Source organism: Pseudophryne corroboree, chromosome 1 (assembly GCF_028390025.1).
Source record: "Pseudophryne corroboree isolate aPseCor3 chromosome 1, aPseCor3.hap2, whole genome shotgun sequence".
Taxonomy (NCBI): Eukaryota; Metazoa; Chordata; class Amphibia; order Anura; family Myobatrachidae; genus Pseudophryne; species Pseudophryne corroboree.
The window spans coordinates 916,116,094-916,138,735 of record NC_086444.1 but is presented as its reverse complement, the minus strand read 5'-3'; the positions used below and the strand labels follow the sequence as shown (position 1 = coordinate 916,138,735).

General features: G+C 45.4%; 1 long non-coding RNA gene across 1 annotated transcript in view; it reads left to right on the top strand.

Annotated features, from left to right (window-relative positions):
• The window catches only part of LOC134917700 (uncharacterized), a 55,328-nt gene extending 37,914 nt beyond the window's left edge, over nt 1–17,414 (top strand). Inside the window, exon 3 of the long non-coding RNA XR_010177429.1 lies at nt 17,184–17,414. This is a non-coding gene — a long non-coding RNA (uncharacterized LOC134917700). The remainder of the gene's footprint in view (nt 1–17,183) is intronic.
• The last annotated feature ends 5,228 nt before the right edge of the window (nt 17,415–22,642 follow it).

The window sequence follows — 22,642 nt, the reverse complement described above, 5'->3', positions numbered from 1 at the left end:
TCTTGCACGCGCAGCGGGAGCTCGCATGAGGTGCAAATATGGCAGTGTGCATAGTGATATTTTTCTGACTTTGACAGTCCACCCTTTGGCAGTCAACAATAACTGCCACTTCCTAAAACATTTCAAAACGAGAAAAATATATGTCAAGGGTAAATACATTTCCATGATTGGGTAGGGGGGGAGAGGAGAAGGTAGGAAAAGGGTATGACCTAGTGAGATAGCAGAAGCATGTGTGTATGAATCCATGTTTGGGGGGTCATGTATCATCGTGCCGTACGTGTTTTAAATCAAGCTTCGAGGTATTGCGAAGTATACATTCGAATTCCTTCTTATCCCGTGGTACGGGTCTGTGGATGGGCTGTCAAACTTTACCGAGCTCTCTTCGGCTTTTGGTTGCAACAAAATGGGGGAGCACATTTTAGTTGATGATACATGAATGGGGGAATATGTGAATGCTGATATCTGTGCCGGTATTCCCTATCGCCTATGTGTGTGCTTTACCTGAAGGTTGTAGAGATGAAGATAAGACACAATTATGGTAAATGCAGTGGTATTCTATGTCAGGTTAATGAACATTTGTTGGTTGAAGTCTTGTCTGGTGTCTGTTGAATGCAGTCTTCTTTGGGCTTTTGCCAATAGGTGTGAGCAAAAGCTTTGTCAATGTCCATAGACTTACAAAAAGTGTTGGGCTAGCGTAATTTTAAAATTTCTAGGGAAACTGGGGGTCTATGGCATAGTTCATCAAATATCTGTGTATAAGGTTGTCAAAACTTCTTCTTTAATCCATCAGTTGTCTGTATACAGGATCATCAAATTCCTCGTCCAAGTGGGTCTTTTTACCTTGAAGAAAACGGAAAAACAGGTGAAAGAAACGGACCGTATAATCGCATTTTCATCACATCATTGTCTCTACCGTTGGGTCATAAATCAAATCCATTGGAATTACAGTTTCCTCACTCCTTAAACTCATCACCCTAGTACTTCGTTTACACTTCGTTAAAGCCTGACCGCATCTAAATATCAAGCCAATCGTTATGACAACACCTAAGATACATAGGAGAAACTTCCCTATATCCATTATGACTCCTTGAGCCCATTCTCCTAAACCAGAGAACCAATTTCGCGGGTTCAACCATGACACCCAACCAGTCAGCTCATTACCCACAGCAGCAAGGGTGAGATTGTGTCTCCTGCGAAATTCCCACTTTAATTGAAGAATATCATCCATCTTTTGGTCTATGACCTCGACCGGGTCCTCGGTACTATTCGTTATATATGTGCAGCATTTCACGCCGTACTGCGTTGCCAGTGTGACACAATATCCACCTGTCACTGCCGTGAGATAATTGAGAACCATTCTATGCTGAACCAGTTCTGTTTTATAAGCTTGAAGCTCTCTTCCAGTATACCTAAAAGTGTCATCATACATTTCTGTGATATTGTCTAACAAATTTGCGAGCGCAGATATGTATTTATAATTCAACACTCCTCTGGCGGTGCGAGTGATGTCTAACGCAAGTAGAAACTGAATCCCGGTGGATTCATGGATCATGTCAGAGGCCGGATGCTCTGTTCTTTCTATCAGGTGCCGTTTAACTACGTGCTCGTAATGAGTATGAGTATAAGGAGCTTGGGCAACACGGTGTATATCTTTCATTTTGGCATGTGATACAGTCATTACCTCAGGCAGTACTTTTCCAATATAACACAATCCTTCAGAGTTTGGGGCAAGCCACTTATACGCCTTCCTCCCGCATATGAAATATGCATCATCGGGGAGAACATATGGGACGGAGTAGGACATAACCATATTACACATCTTCCATGTGAAATCTCCTAACCCTAATTCTCCCATCTGTCTAGTACACGTACCAGTTTGTACGATATGTGCACAGTATCCTGGTGATACCTCTCCAACTCTCATAATCCTACTTCCTAGGGTATACCTATATCAGAAATATTTTCCACTACCAGCTATGTGGCGTATAAGTTCTGTATCTGTCGGCATTCTATCTGCTCTATATGAAAAGGTCATGGTTTGGTTACTCCATGACACTTCCCAATTTCCCGGCTTTCGGGGATTGGAAATGTTAAAACATATTAGGGATCTATCCACATGATATTGGTGGAGCTTCAAACTAGGAGGACTGGAGATATTAAACCTCCTGTCCACCGGCCTCCCACCACTTAGCTCAAGTACCTCCCCTATCGTTAAAGGAAATGGTACTAAGCCTGATTTACTATGGCCTTGAGGTACTTGAGAGCATACCCAACAATCTGTCTGATTTAACACATTACCCACTAAGGTGTGATAGTCACTCAATGGATGCCGGTCCATGTGGATATTAAAACTGGACTGACATTTCTTGATACACCCATCCTCAACTACATTGTCACAGAGCCTACAGATACAGTTTTCTTCAGCTAACAATCCTTCACAATTCCTTCTATGGTCTATGTTATCGGATCGTTTTCTGATACTCGCCTTTGCTTGTTGATTATGTTGTTCTTGGAAAACTACGCCTCCATCTCTGTCATCAGAACCCATTCCAGAACCTCTCTCGACCTCCATGGTACTCTCGCCGGAACAGACTGCTCTGGTCAACATCATGGTCAACAGGAAAATCCGGATCACAGTCTCTTGAGGCAAGTCCATCTTAGGAGGAAACGAAGAAGAATGAGAAGGGGGAAAAAAATAATTTGAGAGAGAGGGGATGGGAAGTGGGGAAAAACAATAAAAGGGAAACAGGGAATCGACAACTGCTTTTGATCTTGTGATTCTCAATGCTCAGGTGCCGCCTCAGTCCTCCTGGAACAGACACTCCAGTGATACAACTTCCTCTACCGTCTGTTCCTTATCACGGGACCTCTCTGGATCAGCAACCTTCTTACAATGGGACGAATGAACCCAAGTCTCTCTCTCGGCAACCTTCAATGCTGTAGTGCTAGTCAATAAGACTTTGTATGGTCCTTCCCATCTGTCAATAAGGCAACCTGAGCGTAGAAAATTCCGTATCATTACATAATCCCCAGGTTCAATGTCATGACAATTACTATCTGGTAAATCAGGAATCACCAACTTCAAATTATCATTTTGATTCCTTAGCTGTTTACTCATGTTAATCAAGTATTTTACAGTCACTTCATTGTTACACTTCAAATCATCCTGAGGGTTAATCATAACATGCGGTTGTCGACCAAACAAGATTTCAAAGGGAGACAGATTAAGAGGGGACCTGGGAGTGGTTCTGATGCTGTATAGTACAATGGGTAAAGCTTCTGGTCATGTCAATCCTGTTTCTGCCATAACTTTGCTCAGTTTATTTTTAATAGTGCTGTTCACTCTTTCCACTTTCGCACTCGCCTGTGGACGGTATGGAGTGTGCAGCTTGCTATCAATTCCCATCAACTTACACATTCCTTGAAAGACATCACCTGTAAAATGGGTACCCCTATCACTTTCAATTATTCTAGGGATAATTCTAGGGATACCATATCTACATACAAATTCCTGCACAATTTTCTTAGCAGTAAACATAGCGGTATTTGTGGCCGCCGGAAATGCTTCGACCCAATTTGAGAACACATCTATACAAACAAGTACATATTTCAAATTTCGACAAGGGGGTAATTGGATAAAGTCAATCTGTATTACCTGAAAAGGTCCGCCTGTAGGTGGGATATGAGATGGTTCTGTTGGTATTGCCTTTCCGATATTCTTTCTCAAACAGGTAAGGCATGACATTGCTCTCTTACCTGCATGGGATGAAAATCCTGGGGCGCACCAATATGCTCTTACCAACTTACACATTCCCTCCTTGCCCAGATGAGTCAGCCCGTGGGCTGCCTCAGCTAAACATGGAAGATATGCTCTGGGGGCCACTGGTTTACCTTGTCCATCCGTCCAGAGTCCTAAGGACTCCTGGCCATATCCCTTTGCCTTCCAGACTGCCTTTTCCTGTGTGGAACACAAATTTTGCATTTCACACAGCTTCTGTTTGTTGATGGTATTAAATACCATCAATTGTGTGGTGTCTGTCTGTCTGGGGGTACCAGCTGCTAACTTAGCAGCTTCATCTGCTCGGCTGTTACCAAGTGATACTGGGTCTTGGCTATATGTGTGTGCTTTACACTTGATAACAGCCACTCTGTCGGGTTCCTGTATCGCTGTTAGAAGCCTTTTGATGTGAGCTGCATGCGCTACCGGTGTACCAGCTGCCGTCATGAAATTTCTGAGGCGTCATAGGGCTCCGAAATCATGGACTACCCCAAATGCGTATCTAGAGTCGGTGTAGAAAGTAAAGTCTACATCTTCTAGTGGGTTGTCACTGATGTCAGGCCTTGCCGTGAAATTTTGGGTCAAATATTCCATACAATCATGTGTGTCATCCTTTGTATTAAATCCTCCTTCCCCACCACTCTCATCCTCCACCCTTTGTGCCTGTCCAGGCACACCTGGGAGATATGTTGCAGGATTTAATGCACTGCATCTCCTTATGGTGATGTTTACGGGGGCCATTAGTGCCAATTCCCATCTTGTAAACCGTGCTGATGAGACGTGCCTGGTTTGGGCAGAATTTAGCAAGGCTGACACTGCATGTGGTGTATGAATTGTGAGGTTGTGACCTAGCACTACATCTTCGCTTTTCGTTACTAGCAATGCTATCGCAGCAACGCTTCGCAAGCATGTGGGGAGGGATCGCGCTACCGTATCTAGCTGAGCGCTGTAGTATGCTACTGGCCTGCTGGCATCACCGTGCTTCTGGGTTAGGACGCCTGCCGCGCAACCAGCACTTTCTGTTCCGTACAGCTCAAAGGGTTTTCCATAGTCTGGCATACCTAATGCTGGTGCCTGCGTTAGGCACTGTTTAAGTCTCTCAAATGCCATCTCGGACTCGTCTGTATGCGAAATCCGATCAGGTTTGTTTGAGGAGACCATCTCCTGCAAAGGTAACGCTAGAATGGAAAACCCTGGGATCCAGTTACGGCAATACCCACACATTCCTAAAAATGTTCTGATTTGTTGCTGGGTTTGTGGCAGAGTCATGTCTCTAATTGCTTGAATTCTATCAGCGGTCAGGTGTCTCAGTCCTTGTGTTAGACAGTGTCCCAAATATTTTACTTTAGTTTGGCATAATTGTAACTTGTCTTTGGAAACCTTGTGTCCTGTGTCTGAAAGATGAAACAGGAGCTGTTTCGTATCCTTCAGGGATGCTTCCAATGAATCAGAACACAGTAGTAAATCATCCACGTATTGTATCAATACTGATCCACTCTCTGGTTGGAAAGACTGTAAACAATCATGCAAAGCCTGGGAAAATATACTTGGACTGTCTATGAAACCTTGTGGTAATCGAGTCCATGTGTACTGGACTCCTCTGTATGTAAATGCAAACAAATATTGGCTGTCAGGGTGCAGAGGTACCGAAAAGAAAGCGGAGCAGAGGTCAATAACAGTGAAAAATTTCGCAGTGGGAGGGATTTGCATAAGGATGACAGCTGGATTTGGCACTGCGGGGAACTGACTCTCAACTATTTTGTTAATCCCCCTTAGATCCTGCACTAGCCGGTAACCCCTCCCCCCACTCTTTTTCACAGGGAAGATGGGACTATTGGCAGTGCCGGACGTTCTTACCAGAATGCCCTGTTGTAGCAAGCGCTCTATTACGGGATACACTCCTAACTCCACCTCTGGCTTCAGAGGGTACTGTGGGATTTTTGGAGCTATCCTACCATCTTTTACTTGTACAACTACCGGAGCTACGTTTGCCATTAATCCAGTGTCCTGTCCATCTTTAGTCCAAAGTGACTCTGGTATCTGGGATGTCATTTCTTCTACTTGGGATGGAGTCCTATTTGTCATAATGGTATGTGACATTAATTTTGATGGGGAGTCTAACATGTCTCGCACTTCCTGAGCGTGATTCTCAGGTATGTCCAAGAATACACCTTCAGGAGTACAATAAATGACGCACCCCATTTTACACAATAAGTCTCTTCCCAGGAGATTAGTCGGTGCCGATGCAGCCAGCAAAAAGGAATGCTTGGTATGTAAAGGCCCTATTGTAATCTCAGCTGGTTTGCTAACAGGGTAATGCTGGACTACTCCCGTTACTCCTACGGCTGGAATTGTCTTACCAGTGGTTCTCATGCCCACTGTCGAATTTATCACTGATTTGGCCGCCCCCGTATCTACAAGAAAGTTTAATGATTTACCAGCTACATTTATTGCAATTTCGGGTTCACTTCCAAGATTTGCAATCAATTTTACTGGCTGCAGATTACAGGTATGGCCACACCCCTATTGGGTATGGTGACCTCCCTGAATCCCGCTGGCAGCAACTACTTGTGAAGGGGTTAAATGGGAACTGCCAGAAGTTTGCCAGTCTCCTTTTGGGGGATATCTTTTTGTTTCCCCTGTATGTGGCTCATAACTCCGTCTCTGTGGACCCTGATCCCAATTTCGTGTGTCATGTCGTTGTCCGGGGGGTTGGTATGATCTTTGTGAATTTTTCGCTCTACAATCTCGTGCTATGTGTCCCTGTTTATGACAAAAATAACATGTTACCACATTTGACTTACCCGCAGGGTTTGGTGATCTATACAAAGGCTGCTTTGTGGTCAGGGCCTGTATACTTACGGCCATTAACTTATCACCTTGTGACTCCCTGTGTCTGGTGATATTCCGGTCGTGATCAATAGCAGCCTCTCTCAAAGTAGCCACCGACAGACCTCGCCAACATGGTTGCGTGGTCTGTACCCTTGTCTTTAATGCTTCTTTTAAACCATCCATTAGCACAGATACTGCTACTTCTTGATGATTTGCATTGGTCCTAATGTCCTCTATGCCAGTGTATTTTGCCATTTCTAATAATGCCCGGTGAAAATAATCAGCAGCTGTTTCTGACTCTTTTTATTTAATGGAAAAAATTCTATTCCATTTTGGCTACAGCTGGGAAATACTCCTTTAACTGTAAATTTATTCTTTTTACATTGTCTTTGTTGTACACATCTGTAAGGGGTACATCCTGATCCAATCCACAATCAGCTAAAAATTGAGCTGAGTCGACATTGGAGGGTAAACATGCCCTCAGCAATATCTGCCAGTCTTTGTTATTTGGCTCTACAGTATTTCCTAGGTCTCTGATGTATTTCTGGCTAGCAACTAGATCTTTCCTAGGATCAGGGAATTCAGACACTATGGTTCTTAATTCCATTCTGGAAAATGGGCTATACATGGCAATGTTCCTGATAGGAGTGACTCCTGTAGTGTCCGTTTTCCCATTTGGAACTGCTATTACCCTAACGGGAGCAAGTTTAATAACCTCATTCTGGTTAGATTCTACAGCCTGGGGTGAAATGGTTTCAGCATAGTGTAAGGTGCCGTACTTACCTGTTGACACGACCTCACCTGTCCCTCCGCTAGGGGCCTTTGTTACTAATCTTAAGGGTTGGGCCGTGCCTACTGTTGTCTCTGATATGGTGGCTGCTAGAGAGAGCGCCGATATTGTTGATGCTTCGTCTTCTTGATCACACTCCTGGGGAAAGTTCAAAACAGGGTACAACTTGCACGGGTTAATACTTGCATTGGTTAACTTATTAACATTATCCTTAACATTTATACAGTTGCTAAGTGCCTGTTTGTTACCCCCTGATGCGTCATTCTCCGCAACCAATTTCTCTCCTGATATGTATGGTGGCGGCGGGGCCGTGGCTACCAGTTTCCTGATAGGATTAGATCCCGCCGCCTGAGCCAATCCTCTCTGTATTTCACCCTCCTGTTGCCATAGCTGCAAATAATCATAATGTTTAATTCGTCTCTTTGTTGATTTAATGAGACATATCCTTCTCCTTAGATTTTGTAACACTTCTGGGCTAAAGCTGCCTACTCTTGGGAACTTCTCCCCGTCATTTACCGTCATTCTCTCCCATTCATCACATAAAACTTCTGTGTGTGAGCCGTATTTTTCACACATTACGTACCTTGCCGACCCGATTGGTCGGTTCACTAAATCAACCCGAACCGAGGTTGATCGCCCCCTTCCTGAACAACTGGCCCCCATAATTTGCAGGTGTTGCTTGCTCTACCTCTGACCTTTATATCAGGGTCTTCAGCGAACCCTTACAAAAAACCAAAATATTCAAAGATAGGTTGACGGTGGTGGTTTACCGAGTACCCCACTCACTCGCCCACGCCGACCAATATGCCCACACACTGATATAGTGCTGGCGTACTCGACCCAGGGCCCCTATGAACCTTTGTTTACTGGAACATGTGAGTGTGATCCGCAGAGCATTAACCCTTTCCAGTAACTGTGGGGTTGTTGGATAATTCCTGAGTGACCAGCGAACTTCCCTTTTAAAAAAATAAAAAATTACACAAATCACGTTAGAATGTACAAATAGCGTTTATGACCCTTTTTGTACTCAAATGGTACTAGGTCAGGTTACTAACTAATGCACACAATTACGTGCGGTACAATCGTTCAGTACATAAGCAACTAATCTTATGTACGGAGCGACCAGTGGAATCGACATTCAGCAGCTGCAAATTCCTTCAGCCTGAGCTTTATGGCCTATATGGGTTCCGCTCCAACCCTTCTTGGTGTTGGGCTACTTGACTCTATAGCGGACTTCCTTGTCTGCTGTACCTGGACCTCCTGGTCTGTTATGCGACCTCCTGGTCTGTTACAGTATGACCTCCTGGTCTGCTACACTCTAATGCTCTTTATATGTTTAACAAGGGATGCCTCCCTAGCCACCATGTATGTCACTTACACGTATGTAATTTCACGATTTCTGTGGTTCAATCCCCAAAATTGTAAAAACTTATATAATTGCAAACACTCACTCACCACATGTACACTTTTGTTTCTATTTCTATTTCTGCGCAGAAATTTCTTTCCTTTAGACCAGATGTGTTGTAAATTGGAGAAGGATCTATTAGCTTAAATTTCGGACACTGAAATAGATTTGCGCTATTTATCGCGTTGCCACCTTTTCGCCTGTTACAATAACACTAGCGTGTGATTTGAGTTACGTGGGCGTACCCGGACGCTCCGTTGCGTAATATACGCTGCGTGCGTCGGCCTTTGAGTTGCGTACGCGAGTCTCAGCCTTTTGTTAGAGACACGTGTACGCAATGCAGATATCCACCGTAACACAATGTACACGTTTATCAATGTAGATGATCCTCGATCATCTACCGAACACCACACCAATCTCTCCTTGTATCTTTAGGCAGAGCTGCGTGTGTGCTTTGCAATTTATCCCTTAATGTATTACTTTTACACTTTAACTATGAACTAGCGACAAATCTCTCTTAGCACGTTTATCAATTATAAAATGGCAAACAGGAGAGTGATATATGAAAATACACGAATGAAAAGAAATGCAGATATGCGTGTGTGCGTACGCAAGATAGAAATAAACAGTTTTAAAAGACACTAGCGTGTTGTTCTTACCTCCGGTTCCGGATTCCCTCAGCACCCTTTACTAAGCGAAGCAGACGCTTATCCAGACAGCACTGCGAGGAATATGATCTCCCGCCCTTTGCTGATGGATAATGTCTGCTGGAATTACCTAGCAGAGATATGTGAAGGACGGACAAGCCGCCAATTGATAAAGCTAAATATTTATCTTACTTAAAACCCTTTAAGAGGTCTAAGAACACAGTACGCTATTTACGTATGGTATACCGTAAGGGTACGCACGTTGCGTAACAATCGCTTAGCCGTAGTCGAGACGCTCGAGCGTCACGTTCGCTTACGGCCAAGGGATCACAGGCAGGCACGCTATAGGCTGCCGACTAGATAAAGCCAAATATTTATCCTATATAACACACTATACAGAGGTTAAGAAACACTGTACGCAACCGGCGCACGAGGTACCGTAAGGGTACGCTCTTAGCGTAGCGGACGCTGTATCGGGAGCGAGCCGCTCGAGCGACACAAACGCTCGCGAGAATACGCTGTTGGTATCGGGCACACTATAGGTGAGCGACTACCGTAGTGCTACGCTACCAGCGTAGCGGACGCTCGAGACCACGAGGAGATCACGAGCGGCGCAGACGCTCACAAGATAACAATCAGTAGGCCTTGAATGTAACACACAGAAATGATATTCTTATACTGTAAACCCTTTTGTAGTGATAAGGTGAAAATGCACCACAGTGTAAGCTGGTTTACACTAAAGCTGTTTGAGCGATAGAGACGCTCCTATTACCCACTGCAATAAACACACAATACCGGTCTAAGGGTCTAACGCCTTTTAAGGAAATGAATGAACGTTCAAAAGAATAATACAATACAAGTCATACACTACCAATATAACATAGACTACCTAACCAGATAACTACACATGAAATACAATATCAGTACAATAACTATATAAGAGTAACGAGAGAGAAAGAGAAGAGAGAGAGAGAGAGATATGGCTCACAATAACAAGAAAGACAATATGATTGCGGAGAAAACTTACGCACAAAGGGGAACGATCGCATGCGCCTCTGGACATCCAGCTCCCGATTATCAGCAATGAGAACCGTTGAAGAGTGAGCTGGATGTGATCGGCTTGTCTATTTATGCCCCACACACAATACAATTCAATGGTCCCTACAATCTCATTGTTCATTGGACACAGGAATTCGTCTTCGCACTAAAACAAAAGGTCATAGGTTGATTCATACAGGTGGGCTGTGTCTACTTCCAACTGCTCAGGTGGGTGGGAAACTAGGTTTCCCGCCGCATGGATAAGTAAGTGCAAATAATAGTAAATGGACATAAACTTCTTATGTCCATAACTATTCGCACGAGCGATTAATCCGCTTCAAACCAACACCGGAATATTGCTAATTAAATACTCTTCCGATGGATACTAAACACCACTGTATAATCCTTGTCTGACCCTTTGTATCAGACAAAGAGGGATCTCTCTGTCCATGAACATGCTACATTAACTAAACTTTCAGAATCTATCAAAGGGACCATGATCTACAAAATACCTTATATGGTTAAAATATGTAACGATTGAGTCGCCCGCTAGACGCATACAAACTCTACCGTAAATGCGCATATCGTGCGCCTGCGGGTGCCCGCGAAGGCGAGTATGCGCACGCACGGGAGAGCTCTTGCACGCGCAGCGGGAGCTCGCATGAGGTGCAAATATGGCAGTGTGCATAGTGATATTTTTCTGACTTTGACAACACCAAAGGATATAGCGGACACATGATGAATATCTGTAGCGTTAATCAAAGTTCAGTCAGGTGTTGGAATCGTCCTGACGAGTTGCCTTTATAAGGGGGCTCTTCTTCCGGGAGTGGTGAACCTCTGTCCAAGAAGCACCATTCCCGAGCTGTTGCGGAAGTTGGAGATCAGGTACAGTAAATTCCCAGGTGGGGATAACAAGATTCGGGAGACCCAGTCCTGCACAAAAGGATGAAAGTTTGGAGTGAGCGGTCAGGGTATGTAGCCTCCCAGCCGAAGAGACCTGAAGGCTAAAGGGAAAGCCCCACCGGTACTTCAATTGGTGCTTTCGGAGTTCATCCGTGAGAGGTTTCAGAGACCTACTTTGCTGAAGGGTGTGCCACGACACGTCTTGAAAGATGTGTATCGTCGTGCCGTTGAAATCGACCCTATCTAATTGTCGCACCTTGCGCAGGATGTCATCTTTTTGGGAATAGTAGTGTAATCGGCATATAACATCCCGTGGGCGATCAGCAGACAAGCTTTTAGGCTTAAGAGCGCGATGAGCCCTGTCAAATGTGATGATATTGGTGGGATCAGCTCCCAATATTTAATAAAAAATTTTAGTAAGTGCACCGATCAGACTAGATTGAGGGACATCTTCCAGTAGGCCTCGAATCCGGATATTATTTCTTCTCCCTCTGTTGTCCAAATCCAACATCTGTGACTTTAAGGAACGAATCTCAGTGGACTGAGCAACAATGGTGTCTGTAAGGGATTTCAGAAAACTCTCGGAGGTATCTTGGTGAGTTTCCATAGATGACACTCGGTCAGAGAGATGAGAGATATCCTGCCGGACGTTTGCTAATTCCCTGCGAATAGTGTCCTGAAGGTCTTGTTTGGTTGGGAGTGTTCTCATGAAGGTAAGAATATCGTGGAGGTCTGCATCACCTCCACGATGTGGACGAGGGGAATCCGCAGTTGGAGATAATTTCGGAGAAGCTGAGGGAGTAGAGGCAGGGCTAGATACAGAAAGATCCTCAGTGTGTGTCGATGGGGTGGGTCTTAAGAACGGTCTCATATCCGCCTGTGACATGTTCTTGGTAAGGGAATGTGCAATTCCCTTTTGAGCAGATTTTTTGCGCCTGACCATAATGTGATTAGAGAAGAAGATCCGAAGATATCGTACATTTGGACATGTGACAGCTGGATGTCTACATAACGCTTAGGAAAATGCCCCTAGCACAGTGGCTCCCAGCAGGTCAGCATTAACAAGTCATCAGGTTAAAATCGGTTTACGAGTGGCGCAGGAGGAAAAATCAGCATCGCTTTTATCTTGAAAAAACATATATCGGGAGAGTGGCCATTCCGGTATACATTCACTCTGTGTAACTTCCACAGAGTGCAGGAGATGGCACAGCAATATATAGACAATGGAAGATTCAAAAATACGGTGCTAGATCCAGGAGGCCCACAAAAGGGAGCTCTGGTGACACAGATGTGTAAGATCAAACAGGGGTGATCTTCTCCTTATAATGTGTCAGTAACCGACCTGAGGATATGTGCTATTAAATAAGGTCAACTGAGATAATCCACGGAGTGGTAGGGTATATAATAAAACCCTACAGGGCAGCCCAATATGTATAAAGCTTCAGCAGGGCTCCTGGGCGTATGGGGCACCACTTCAACCAGTAATACAGGACACAGTTTGGGGAAGGAGAGGATGAGAGGAGCCTCCTTATATGGCCCACTGTATTCACTACTTCAGCTCCCAATGTGTGGTATTTGTAGCTTAATTGCACAGGTGTGAGTCAGGGGGACACCTCCCGCAGCCGCCCGCTCCCCTCTGGCGTTACCGCACTGTATGGGTCTCTCTGTGAGGAGGAAAAGATGGCCGCCGCCTCTGTCAGCTGCAGCTCAACGGCCGTCCTCGGGGATATGGAGCCCCCCGCACGGGTGTAGTGAGCCGTCCCGTCAGGCATGTCTCCCCCCGTTCGCGGCACTGTGTCCAGGGAAGATAGGGCCCCGCCGCCGATGTGACATGCGGGGTGGGTCCGGTACGCAAGGTCCCGGCTTCAGACGGCGAGGAGGCCACAACCCGCGGGGACTGCGCTAACAGTCCCCCAGCTCCGTGACCCGCCTCACCGCACAACTAGAACACACTGCAGCTGGGGATTGCAGAATAGGGCTGGCTGGCGTCCCAATTTAGGTTGGTAGAAGGTGAGTGAGCAGGAGCTCTCGTGCCTCACGTCCACCCTGGTTGCCTGCCAAGCCACGCCCCTGTATCTTCATTTATGTATAGCCTCTGCTTCCTAATGTTCACTTACACTTTAACTTCACACTAGTGTGCTGCCCTGGGATGTCTGGCCCTTGCCAGTTTGAGGGGTGTCAGACCCCAGACTTAGACTTAATGTTAGGTACCTCCAGTATTCAGAGATGCCTTGGGGGCTTCCCATACCTTTGCAAATGTAAGCAACTGAGATCTCTGAAATTTCTACCACCATGTAGTTATCAAATCCTGTTGCTGATGTAATCCAGTGTGCTGGGGATACTAGTGCTTCTTGCTCAGAATAACCACTCCCTTTCATGCACCTTGATGACATTACTAATTGGATAAGAGCAGTTAACAAACTTCTTGTAGATATTAAAATGTGGTCAAGAACATAACAAGCAGGTTTGGGAATGTTACTAGGATACCAATGTAAAATGGCCAAAGAGGGATCTAGGGTTAGTGTAAGGCCAAAACATCATTAACCAGGGCAAACACTTCTAGCCAAAAAGTGCATTTTCCTATGTAATTTAGAGGGGGTTAGATATAATCTATTTAATAGTTTGACATTCATTCAGTATGGTGGGGCATTTAGATATGGAGAAAGAGGATAGGTGAATAACTTCCCATTGTTTAGGGGTGAGGGTACATTAAAGATCCATCTCCCAGTTAAGCTGAACAAGAAATTTGACTGTTGAGTCTGGGCGCGACACTTAAGGCCCACACCCACGGCACGTTATAGCTGCCGATCCGCCGAATAGGAACGATACAGCAGCCAACTTTTTCATCAGGCCAGTCAACTTCTCTACAACTTGTGATGTCACAGAAGTAGGTAGACCGGTTCTGCCTACTTCTGCATATTTTGCATAAATGTTAGTTTTTTTTTAAATAGTGAACTACTGGTGTAAGGGGTCGATATCGTGGGTGCGAATCATTGCAGCAGTGACCGCACCTTACGGCCACCTGAATTAGCACAAAAGTGCCTCGCTGCCCCATAAGACTCCGAGCACTTTAATGCGAAGTCAGCCCAAAATCATCCCATGAAGGGTGTGAGATTGGGCACCGTTGCAGTGTTTAAACGCAGTGGCAACGGAAAATAGCACAATTCGTGGGTAATAGGATCGACCCCTTTAGAATTTGTTACGTTTTATTTTTAAAAGTCAGTGTATCTCAGTTGTCAGCCTGAGATATATTACAGGCTAAAAACAGGATAAACGGATTGTCTGAGCAAGGGGTTCAATGGCTAACACAATTATTAATGGCTAAAGGGGGCACCCCTTCCTGGTGCCATTAGAAATTGGGAAAGAGGAAGAAATAAAACCATTTCTAAAGATTCTAGCTGAGGGGCCAGAGTAAAGGGCAAAAATAGAATGAAGAATATCGCCCTGAAGTCCGAACTTGGACAACACCTGGCACATATACCCCTAAATGAAGATGATTGAACACTTTTTCAACATCAAAACAGAGGAGAAGAAATGGAGACTTAGTACCCAACACCCACTCAACTAAATCTAAAACCCTTCAAGATTTATCCGGAGTCTGGCGGCTGAGAACAAAACCCACTTGGTCTGGGTATATCAGCCATGAAAGTAAAGGGTTGAAACGATTAGCTGTCAATTTAGCATAGATTTTCATGTATGTATTCAGGAGTGCTATGGGCTGGTAATTCTTACATTCAGAGGGGTCCTTACCAGGCTTTGGAAAAGTCACATTTTGGGCTTCAACCATTCCCGCTGGGAAAGAGCCAGTACCAGAGACCTTTGTATCAAGCTGAAAGAGAAGCAGGGAAAGGACCGTGCTAAAGGTATAGTTAATTGAATTAATAAAGTCATCATGGTCAGGATCTTTTCCTTTTGGTAGCTGTTGTATCACCAACTGTATTTCTTCTAAGGACCAAGGGGCATTCAAAGCTGCCAAGTTATCATCCAGGGAGGGGAGGGGAATGCTATCCAAAAATGAGGAAGTATTATTAGCGGAGGGTTGGTGGGTGGAGGTATCCTCATGCAGATTATACAATATGGCATAATACTCCGAAAACAGGTTAGTAATATCAAGGGAATTGAGACATTGTTTACTTTGGCATTGTTTATGCTGGAGCTCCTTTGTAAGCTGACTGTTAATGCGGTTCTATACAAAGTGGCTGGCAGCACAATCTGTTTAAATGAAGATAACAGGATCTCTACAGTTTGGGCCACAAACATTGGGGTAGATGTATTAACCTGGAGTAGGCATAAGGAAGTGATAAACCAGTGATAAAGCAGTGTTAAGTGCAAGGTGATAATGCACCAGCCAATCAGCTCCTAACTGTTAATTTACATATGGGAGCTGATTGGCTGGTGTGTTTATCACCTTGCATTTATCACTGGTTTATCACTTCCTTATGCGTTCTCCAGGTTAATACATCTGCCCCAATATTTTTAAATAATTAAAAAAAATAGTCGATTGTTGATCACCTTTAACACTTTTAGTCTATATCTGTAGCAGGTGAGATCTGACACAGTAGCTCTAATTAAAAGATGTTGAGGGCTTTGTAAGATTTCCACTGCTACGGAAATTTTGAGGGTCATTCCGAGTTGATCACTCGCTGCCGTTTTTTGCAGCGCAGCGATCAGGTTTCTACTGCGCATGCGTATGCACTGCAATGCGCAGGTGCATCATACGGGTACAAAGCGGATCGTTGCTGAGCTATGGATTTAACGAAAAATCTATTCACAGGGGTGATCGCAAGGAGATTGACATGAAGAGGGCGTTTGTGGGTGGAAACTGACCATTTTCTGGGAGTGTTTGGAAAAACGCAGGCATGTCCAAGCGTTTGCTGGGCGGGTGTCTGAAGTCAATTCCGGGACCAAAAAGACAGAAGTGATCGCAAGGGCAGAGTAAGTCCAGACCTACTCAGAAACTGCACAAAATGTCTTTGCACAGCTCGGCTGCACAGGCGCTCCCCCAATTGCAAAGCGAAAATACACTCCCCCGTGGGCGGCGACTATGCTTTTGCACGGCTACTGAAAGTAGCTAGCGAGCGATCAACTCGGAATGAGGGCCATTGGCAGATGCCTAACAAGTTGGTAGGTGAGTAGAGGATGGGAGTAAGTAGGTTAGTCCACAAATTTACTCCAAATCAGAGTAGGTTTTAAGGAAGATTAAAGGATAGAGGTTAAGAAGCAGTCAATAAGACAGATGTCATAGTGACAGGCTTGGACATATGCAGACCCTTTTATAAAGCCAAGTAAACAACATGCACCTGCAGTTTAAGCAGCCTGACCAGGTTTCATGACATGGTGACATGGTAACTCAGACATGTGATGTCATTGTGGCTGACGAGCCATGCACAATAACACAGATATGTGATGTTTTTGTGGCATTTAACCATTTAACAGTCAACAGGAAAGAGCGTTGAAGCATCAAAGTTAAACAGCAATTATTCTGGCTATATGTGAGCACTGCCACTGAGGCCCTGTTAAACAGAGCTAATGATGGGAGAAACAATACAAAAGGACTATTACAAATGGAGTGAATGTAGTAAACGTTTTACCATGGAAAAACTCCATAATATTGAAATGAAGCTTTTAAATGGTCATTTTACTTTAAAAGTAACTGATGGGATATGTGATATTTAATCCACTTACAGAAAAAAACTTTTTAATATATCATACGTCAGCTATTTTTTCAAGGATGACAGGTTTGTTTAAATCACTAGATTGCAGTTATTAACATGTTTTTTTCTTTTCTAGACTTAGATGGTTTCCTCAATCAAGAATGCCATGTGATATGAACATAAGAAATAGAAGAGAGACGGTTCTTGATTAGCTGTCAGATGGCCAGGATTTCAGTAGCTCAATGGAAAATATACAAGAATTAAACTAGTATTGGGACCTCAGGTCAAAGTTTAATAAACCAGCAAGTAGCGTCCCAGATACTGTAAATGATATCACTTTTCCTATGCTCTGATATGTGCTTATTGATTGCCCTTATAGTTTATTATATAAAGGCCAAGTTGCATGCTCTCTTGACTCCAATTGCACTAGAGAGCAATGATGTCTTTGACTGCAAGGATAGCAGGTTCATGCAGATCTACATGTGGAGTCAGACATATTTGCATGGACACAAATAGCGAGTGTTAGCATATAGCACTTACCCAGAAGTACAGTCACACCTTTTTGCATATCTCTCTCTGATTCTGAATCAAATGGATTTTGTTTGGTTCTCTTGTTGCATGAAAAGGGTGGGAACTGGGCAGCGACAATGCGATCACACAGACATTTTCATGGGAGTGTCATGATAGTTCTGTTCTATAGTCATGCGTACGGGGAAGGGAAAGCTCCCTCTAACAGATCTCTTGCACATCACATGGGGCTGGTGTAATAGCCAATACTAATGGTAACAGTTGCATCTGTGGATGTAAAAACAGAGGGGGTCATTCTGAGTTGATCGTAGCTGTGCTAAATTTAGCACAGCTACGATCAGGCACTCAGACATGCAGGGGGACACCCGCACAGGGCTAGTCCGCCCCGCATGTCAGTGCCGCCCCCCCCCCCCCCCCGCAGAAATGCAAAAGCATTGCACTGCGGCGATGCTTTTGCATCTCAGGAGTTACTCCCGGCCACTGCGGCGCCGGCGCATGCGCAGTTCCGACCCAACCGCTGCGCTGCGATAAACTGCAGCGAGCGATTGGGCCGGAATGACCCCCAGAGTGCGGAGCAGTTTCCTGCTTGATGCCGAATGGATCCTCACTTTGACCCTATGGAAACTCATTAGCATAAGTTAGTAAATCAGGCTTTCACATCCTCAAATTTCACCAGATAGCCCCACTTTCTCACCATGGGCCTGCCGCACACTTTTGTACCATGCATCTTATTCGCATCACTAATGCGATAAAAGTACAATGCACAAGAACCCTGGATACTGGCACTAGCATCCAGCTACTGTGCATGACTCAGACCTGGGTAAAAAGGCAGAAGACTGAGGATGGATGCGGTAGAGCCATACTGTGCATGTCACCATCACCAGTGCACCTAATCTGTATAACCATGAACTCCAGAAGAAAAATCAATAAAACCTACTATGCGCACCAAGCAGGGGTTATGTTGCATAGCTGGTCCAGGCTCCTACCAGGCTCCATAGAAAAGTCCCTGAGAAAAGCTTGTTCAATTAGTCTCTCCCTACCACCCCCCTCCCCCCTCCCCCACTCCAGGTTATTGCTTCCATATCTAAATTCTGAGCTGCAGATCAGAAATGGGATCATACCAATATAAGTAGAAGTAGAGGAAAGCTGTGTGAGAGTAGCAAGCTGTTGTTGAACAGTAGGAGCTGCGGCTTAGATGTGAAGCAGAAACAGCAATTCCTGCCCCCCCCCCCCCTAATGAGAGCATGCTGGAGGATGGTCCGGTATTAGGCCCCAAGGGCAGATCCACTATGAAACCAATGAAGCTTTAGCTTCAGGGCACCTAATCCAGAAGGGGCTCATTTTCACCTCTTGTTTTTATGTACTGTATGGATATAGCTCATTACCAGTAACACTATGACAACCAGGCTTCTAGTACAGCATCGCTGCTATTACAGCTTGGATGCGCATTACTTAGCACCATGGGAGTTGTAGTCTAGCTGTTAGGGTCTCCTGCCCTGTGCTGCCACGTCGTCATGGCAACCGGGAGACAAGTGCTAGCGGAGTAACCTGAGCGCAGCTGATACTCCGGTTCGGGTCTTTTGCTGTGCAGTGGTTATAGGCTCTGTGCATGGCAGGGGATCCGGTGCTGGTTTTTGTGCTCACAGTCTGTGAGGTCTGAGTGGGGCGTGGACAGCACCTGCTTTATAAGGCCTCTTTTCAGGGTAAGCAGATGCTGCTGAATCTTTGTTGGTTAGTCAGTTTCTGAAAGTTAGCCAGTACTGTGTAGCTTTGTATTTGTTTGTTGCTTACTGCAAATAGGCCTGGGGATTTGGTATTACACTCTGCCAATCCAGACCTAGCAGTAAGACTGGAGTCAGTTGTTTAGCTTGCTGGGGTTCTGTTACTACTCTGTGAACTTAGCAAGTTTGCGGCTGTATTCTAAGACTTGCCTGTCTAATCCTGTCTCACTGTGCTAGGTGTCAGGGGTCAGTTTAGTGGCAGTAAACCGAACCTGTGCACTGCAAGTGAGAATTAGGATTGTGGAGAATCTCCTTGTGTCTATCATTCCATCTCTGACCAAGGAGTTTACTGCCACACCCGTTGGTAACCCTTTAGGGTTTTGCTGTTGCCCTTAGCAACAGCATTTCGGGTTTTCTATGTATTAAAACACAACATCTTGCTTTTCACATCTGAGCAGTTCTAATACAAGGGAGATACCCAGTTCCTTAGCCTCTGGGCTTCTCTGTTCACGTTGTGTGTATTTTGTTACCCTACCACCTTCTGTGTACGTTATGTCATATTCCCTAGTCTGTCTGTGAGTCCATTTGTTTTGCATAACAGTTCAAACACCAGTACATTCCTGCAGGCACTGGAGTGCATAACAGTCCTGACACCAGTACTTTCCTGCAGGCACTGGTGTGCATAACATATTCAGCAGCCCAATACTCCTGTTGAAATTTTGTGGGAATATGGAGCATACCCCTCAAAATACGTTGCAACAGGTGGTTGATCAGGTGCAGGTCCTGACTCAAAAATGTAATGATTTGTCCATTAAAATGCACACCTCCCAGGCTGCTGGCGGAGCTCCCGCAGCAGCAGCACCTGCAGGGGTTAAGGAGCCGAAAGTAAATCTCCCGGATCGTTTTTCTGGAGATCGCTCGCAGTTCTTTTGTTTCAAGGAGAGCTGCAAGCTATACTTCCGGCTTAGGCCTCAGTCTTCTGGGTCGGAGATTCAGCGGGTGGGCATAGTGATTTCCTTGCTACAAGGAGACCCACAGGTCTGGGCATATGGGTTGCAGCCTGACTGTCCGTCGCTTAAAAGTGTTGATGCTTTTTTTACGGCACTGGGCATGTTGTATGATGACCCTGACAAGACGGCCTCAGCCGAGGCTCAGATTTCGATCCTTAAGCAAGGGCGAAGGCCAGTTGAGGTTTACTGTACGGAGTTTCGGAGGTTGGCCCATGATACCCAGTGGAATGACCCAGCCCTGAGACACCAGTACCGAAGAGGTCTTTCTAACCAGATAAAGGACCAACTGGTACAACATCCCTTGCCTGATAGCTTGGATCAGCTCATGCAGTTATCCATCCGGGTGGATAGACGGCTGAGAGAGCGTAGGCTTGAAAGGGAGACTGAGATTTCCTTCCTTCCCAAGGGAACCTCAGACTCTGAGGAATTTTCCGAGGAGCCTATGCAGATTGGGGCTACCCGCCTCTCCTCGCGTGAGAAGATGCGGAGGAGACAGCAGGGGTTGTGTTTGTACTGTGGGAATAAAGGTCATGTGGTAGTATCATGCCCAGAAAAGCCGGAAAACTTCAGGGCCTGAGGGTGATGGGAAATATCCTGTCAGGCCAGAAGTCAGAATTTCCCAAGAAGACTTTTATCATTCCGGTGACCTTGAAGATCCTCGGTCAAACTGTCAAGACTGAGGCCTTTGTGGACAGTGGGGCCGACGGGGTTTTTATGGACCGCCAATTCGCCCTGAAACACTCTGTTCCCTTAGTACCCTTGGCATCGGAAATTGAGATTTGTGGGTTAAACGGGGAACCATTATCCCAAGGTAAAATTACCTCTTGCACTAGCCAGATTTCTTTGTTTATTGGAGCCACACACTCTGAAAAATTGTCCTTTTATGTGACTGTCTGTACTTTTGCCCCATTGGTGTTGGGGTTACCCTGGTTAAGGGCCCACAATCCTCAATTTGACTGGGTCTCTGGGGAGATTCTTAGTTGGAGTACTGATTGTTTCAGGAGTTGCTTGAGCCTTCCAGTCAGGTTCTCGCAGCTAAGTTTGCCAGGATTGCCAGGGTGTTATGCAGATTTTGCGGACGTGTTCTCCAAAAAAATTGCAGAGGTACTACCTCCCCATCGCTCCTATGACTGTGCCATTGATTTGTTGCCAAATGCTAAGCTTCCCAAGAGCAGGTTGTACTCCCTGTCACGTCCTGAGACTCAGGCTATGGCAGAGTACATTCAGGAGAACTTGGCTAAGGGATTTATCAGACCTTCACAGTCTCCAGTTGGGTCGGGGTTCTTCTTCGTGGGTAAAAAGGACGGTTCGTTGCGACCCTGCATCGACTTCAGGGAATTGAACCGTATCACGATTAAAAACTCATACCCACTGCCTCTCATTTCGGTCTTGTTTGACCAGCTTCGTACTGCCACCATTTTTTCTAAGATTGACCTACGCGGTGCGTACAATCTAATCCGAATAAGAGAGGGGGATGAATGGAAGACTGCCTTTAATACCCACTCGGGGCATTATGAATATTTGGTGATGCCTTTTGGGCTCTGTAATGCCCCGGCAGTCTTCCAGGATTTCATGAATGATGTGCTCAGGGAATATTTGGATAGATTCTTAGTTGTATACTTAGATGACATCCTAATCTTCTCCCATTCCCTGGAGGAACATCGGAAGCATGTACGCTTAGTCCTCCAGAAACTCAGAGACCACCGGCTTGGGGCGAAGCTGGAGAAGTGCGAATTTGAAGTTCAGCAAATCGCATTTCTAGGATATATTATCTCCCCAGAAGGTTTCCAAATGGAGGGTTCCAAGGTACAGGCAGTCCTGGATTGGGTGCAGCCCACTAGTTTGAAGGCGCTTCAGCGTTTCCTGGGCTTTGCGAATTTTTATAGACGATTTATCGCTGGATTTTCGTCTATAGTGGCGCCCTTGGTGGCACTCACTAAGAAAGGGGCGGATGTTGCTCACTGGTCTTGTGAGGCTAAAGCGGCTTTTGCCCGTCTCAAAAGGGCATTTGTTTCGGCCAAGGTGCTGCGACACCCAGATCCAGAGCGTCCTTTTGTGGTGGAGGTGGATGCCTCTGAGATGGGTATTGGGGCAGTGCTTTCTCAGATGGGAGTGTCAGATAATCGCCTTCATCCCTGTGCTTACTTTTCCCGTAAATTTTCGCCTGCCGAGATGAATTATGACGTGGGTAACCGGGAATTGTTGGCTATTAAGGATGCACTCGAGGAGTGGAGACACTGGCTTGAGGGGGCTAAGTTTGTGGTCTCAATTCTCACTGACCATAAGAATCTGGCATATTTAGAGTCAGCGAAGCGTCTCAATGCCAGGCAGGCACG